The sequence below is a fragment of the Penaeus vannamei genome, chromosome 39, assembly GCF_042767895.1.
Source record: "Penaeus vannamei isolate JL-2024 chromosome 39, ASM4276789v1, whole genome shotgun sequence".
Lineage (NCBI taxonomy): Eukaryota > Metazoa > Arthropoda > Malacostraca > Decapoda > Penaeidae > Penaeus > Penaeus vannamei.
Genome location: NC_091587.1, coordinates 6,713,695 through 6,718,694, shown reverse-complemented (window position 1 = coordinate 6,718,694; position 5,000 = coordinate 6,713,695). Strand labels below are relative to the sequence as shown.

General features: G+C 45.9%; 1 protein-coding gene across 1 annotated transcript in view; it reads right to left on the bottom strand.

Annotated features, from left to right (window-relative positions):
- The window catches only part of LOC113823456 (mitogen-activated protein kinase kinase kinase 1), a 147,314-nt gene that overhangs the window by 141,148 nt on the left and 1,166 nt on the right, over positions 1-5,000 (bottom strand). The gene's annotated exons all lie outside the window — the stretch shown is intronic.

Here is a 5,000-nt window from a genome sequence, read left to right as displayed (position 1 = left end):
AATAAGTAAGCGATCGAGTACGTGTACACATATAAGCGCCTGTACAATATACCTACACCCGGACTACACCCCCCCCCTTCCAAACCACCTCCAAAAACGCGTACACCCCCCCCCCTCCCTCCCTTGAACCAGCGAACACCCCCAACCACCTAAGCGTACACACGAGGCCTACATGTACACACGCGTACACACGAGGCCTACATGTACACACGCACAGCCCCGCGCGCACACAAGCCACTCGCACACGCCTCCCCGACCTCCGCGCCTTCGAATCTATGAATGCAAGCTCTTAACGCAGCCTCACGGTCCGTCATTACCTCATAAATCAACGCGAGGGCTGCCAATCACGGCCGAACGATCAATAACTGCTGCTAAATGAGGTTCCATTGGCTCTTCGAGGGCGTTCGGGGTTAACCTAGGTTGGGGGGGGGTTAAGCTTCCGTCGGGGTGGGGGTGGGGGGGTGCGGTGCGGGGAGGGGGGAGGATCGGCGTTTGAGTCGTTCGTTTTTATCTTTTTTTTATTTATTACTTTTTATTTTTTTGTTTTTTTCAAGTCTTTCGTCTTTCTTTTTTTATCATTTGTTTTCCTTCCCATCATGATAAATGTTGGGTTTTGATTCATTTATCTTTTCATGTATAACTATTTTCTTTTATTAATTCTCTCGTCTTTCTTCATCCTTTGTTTTCCCATTACGGTAAATTTGGGGTTTTGACTCATCAATCTTTTTTTATTTATCCCTAATTTCTATATTTTTTCGACATTCCTTTTTAATAATTTGTTTTCCCATTACGATAAATTATCTGGGTTTGATTAGCTATATCATTACGATGCTTTTTTTTATCTCCCTTCGTCTATATTTTGTTTATTTACGGTCGTATTCTTAAAAAAAATCGTGAAAAATCCTTTTCTAAGGAATAATACCACAAAAAACGAAAAAAAATACAATTGTTATATCAAAATAAGGTTAAAGGATAAGTACGTTGTATTTTTGAAATTAAAAGCCCTAGAGTTACGTCAAGGCTTCCTACAGTCGTGAAGATTCTGGCGTCGGGAAAACTGCGTCAAGAATCGATAGACGTTAGACAATTCCTTTGAGCAAACGGGCTATTAGATCTATACATTGAAATTCCACCCCCACCCCCCACCCCCCAAAAAAAAATCATAATAAACTTCTTTTTGTGTTAATTTTCTCACCTTACCAACACCTACACAAACAAAAAAATCTATCTAAAAGGACGCCATGTTCGAAAATAACAATAATTACTAAAAATAATATATATATATATATATATATATATATATATATATATATATATATATATATATATATATATATATATACACACACACAACTATAATAGCGACCTCTGCAAACTCCCTTGAATGAAAAGTAACAGCCGCGATTCCCTAGGCCTATCTACCTGACCACCTACGCACACACACACACACACAAGGTCAGTTCCCACGCAGGTACGAAACACTCACTACCACACTTCCCGTCCACTAGGATACAGCGCCATGACATCCTCTGTAGGACTCTCTCTCTCTCTCCCTCTCTCGCTTTCTGTCTGTGTCTCTTTCTTTCTTTCTTTTTTTTCTCTCTCTCTTTGTCTGTCTCCCTGTTTCTGTCTGTCTGTTTGTCTCTCTCTCTCACTCTCTTCCTTCCTCTCTCTCTCTCTCTCTCTCTCTCTCTCTCTCTCTCTCTCTCTCTCTCTCTCTCTCTCTCTCTCTCTCTCTCTCTCTCTCTCCCTCTCCCTCTCTTCCTGTCTCTGTCTGTCTGTCTCTCTCTCTCCCTCTCTTCCTGTCTCTGTCTCTCTCTTTCTCTCTCTTTCTGTCTCTGTCCCTCTTTTTGTCTCTCTCTCTCTCTCTCTCTTCCTGTCGCTCTCTCTCTCTCTCTCTCTCTCTCTCTCTCTCTCTCTCTCTCTCTCTCTCTCTTCCTGTCGCTCGCTCTCTCTCTCTCTCTCTCTCTCTCTCTCTCTCTCTCTCTCTCTCTCTCTCTCTCTTTCTCTTTCTCTTTCTCTCTACCTGTCTCTCTATCTCTCTCTCTACCTGTCTCTCTATCTCTCTCTCCCTGTCTCTCTATCTCTCTCTCTCCCTGTCTCTCTATCTCTCTCTCTCCCTGTCTCTATATCTCTCTCTCTCTCTCCCTGTCTCTCTATCTCTCTCTCTCCCTGTCTCTCTATCTCTCTCTCTCCTTGTCTCTCTATCTCTCTCTCTCCTTGTCTCTCTATCTCTCTCTCCCTGTCTCTCTATCTCTCTCTCTCCCTGTCTCTCTATCTCTCTCTCTCCCTGTCTCTCTATCTCTCTCTCCCTCTCTTCCTGTCTCTCTATCTCTCTCTCTCCCTCTCTTCTTGTCTCTCTATCTCTCTCTCTTTCTCTCTCTTCCTGTCTCTCTCTCTCTTTCTCTCTCTTCCTGTCTCTCTCTCTCTCTCCCTCTCTTCCTGTCTCCCTCTCTCTCTCTCCCTCTCTTCTTGTCTCCCTCTCTCTCTCTCCCTCTCTTCCTGTCTCTCTCTCTTTCTCTCTCTCCCTCTCTTCCTGTCTCTCTCTCTCTCTCTTTCTCTTTCTCTTTCTTTTTCTCTTTCTCTCTCTCTCTCTCTCTTTCTCTCTCTTCCTGTCTCTCTCTCTCTCTCTCTCCCTCTCTTCCTGTCTCTCTCTCTCTCTCTCTCCCTCTCTTCCTGTCTCTCTCTCTCTCTCTCTCCCTCTCTTCCTGTCTCTCTCTCTCTCTCTCCCTCTCTTCCTGTCTCCCTCTCTCTCTCCTCTCTTCCTGTCTCCTCTCTCTCTCTTCTCCCTCTCTTCTTGTCTCCTCTCTCTCTCTCTCCCTCTGCTTCCCTGTCTCTCTCTCTTTCTCTCTCTCCCTCTCTTCCTGTCTCTCTCTCTCTCTCTCTCCCTCCTCTCTTCCTGTCTCTCTCTCTCTCTCTCTCTCTCTCTCTCTCCCTCTCTTCCTGTCTCTCATTCTCTCTCTCCCTCTCTTCTTCCTGTCTCTGGTCTCTCTCTCTCTCTCTCTCTCTTCCTGTCTCTCGTCTCTCTCTCTCTCTCTTCCTGTCTCTCGTCTCTCTCTCTCTCTCTTCCTGTCTCTCGTCTCTCTCTCTCTCTCTTCCTGTCTCTCGTCTCTCTCTCTCTCTCTTCCTGTCTCTCGTCTCTCTCTCTCTCCCTCTCTTCCTGTCTCTCTCTCTCTCCCTCTCTTCCTGTCTCTCTCTCTCTCTCTCTCTCTCTATCCCTCTCTTCCTGTCTCTCATTCTCTCTCTCCCTCTCTTCCTGTCTCTCATTCTCTCTCTCCCTCTCTTCCTGTCTCTCTCTCTCTCTCCCTCTCTTCGTGTCTCTCTCTCTCTCCCCCTCTCTTCGTGTCTCTCTATCTCTCCCTCTCTTCCTCTCTATCTCTCTCTCCCTCTCTTCCTGTCTATCTCTCTCTCCCTCTCTATCTCTATCTCTCCCTCTCTTCCTGTCTCTCTATCTCTCTCTCCCTCTCTTCCTGTCTCCCTCTCTCCCTCTCTTCCTTCTCCTTCTCTCCCTCTCTTCCTGTCTCTCTCTCCATTTTCCTGTCTCTCTCTCTCCCTCTCTTCCTGTCTGTCTCCCTCTTTCCCCTCTCTCCCTTCCCTCCTCCATCTTCCTCTCTCTCTCATTCTATATCCCTCTACCTACCCTTTTCTCTCTTCCTGTCTCTCTCTCTTTCTCCCCCTCTTTTCCTGTTTCTCTCTTTCTCTCCCTCTCTTCCTGTCTCTCTCTCTCTCTCTCTCTCTCTCTCTCTCTCTCTCTCTCTCTCTCTCTCTCTCTCTCTCTCTTTCTCCCCCTCTCTTCCTGTTTCTCTCTTTCTCCCCCTCTTTTCCTGTTTCTTTCTCTCCCTCTCTTCCTGTCTCTCTCCCTCTCTTCCTGTCTCTCATTCTCTCTCTCCCTCTCTTCCTGTCTCTCATTCTCTCTCTCCCTACTCTCTCCTGTCTCCTCTCTGCTCTCTCTGCTCTCTTCGTGTCTCTCTCTCTCTCTCTTCTACCTTATCCCTCTCTTCGTGTCTCTCTCTCTCTCCCCCTCTCTTCGTGTCTCTCTATCTCTCCCTCTCTTCCTCTCTATCTCTCTCTCCCTCTCTTCCTGTCTCTCTATCTCTCTCTCCCTCTCTATCTCTATCTCTCCCTCTCTTCCTGTCGCTCTATCTCTCTCTCCCTCTCTTCCTGTCTCCTTCTCTCCCTCTCTTCCTTCTCCTTCTCTCCCTCTCTTCCTGTCTCTCTCTCCATTTTCCTGTCTCTCTCTCTCCCTCTCTTCCTGTCTGTCTCCCTCTTCCCCTCTCTCCTTCCCTCTCTACCTCATCTTTTCCCTCTCTCTACTCATTCTATATCCTCTGCCTACCTTTTTCTCTCCCGTCTGCTCCGTCTCCCTCTCCCTCTCCCTCTCCCTCTCCATCTCCCTCCCCCCCTCTCTCTCCCCCCCTCTCTCTCTCTCTCTCTCTCTCTCTCTCTCTCTCTCTCTCTCTCTCTCTCTCTCTCTCTCTCTCTCTCTCTCTCTCTCTCTCTCTCTCTCTCTCTCTCTCAGCCAACCCGACATCCTACCATCCTTAAAATGGCGGACACGGATCGGCAGTCGTGGCTTGGCGAATTCTTGAAACAGACACACGCACGCGGGTACAAGAATACGTACACGAAAAACACGTACATGATTTGTAAAAATAAAGAAAAAGAACAAGAAAAAAAATTAAAAGCATGTCCACAAAAAAAAAAAAAAAACGTACACGAAAAATGCGTACTAGCAAACACGTACACGAACAATTACGTACATGAACCAAAATACATCCATAGAAAAAACACGTGCATGATAAAACACAAAAAAAAGTTTCCTCAAACTATCGAATAAGGACAAAATATGTATAATCATTTTTGTTTTGATTCTGATAGGCCTGAGCTCAAAACCCCCTTCTTTAACCATTTCTGTTGGGAACGTTTCTTTCAAAGTCATACCACAATCTATTAATTATCTATAAATTATTAAATAACAATAATGAATGATTCACTTGTTC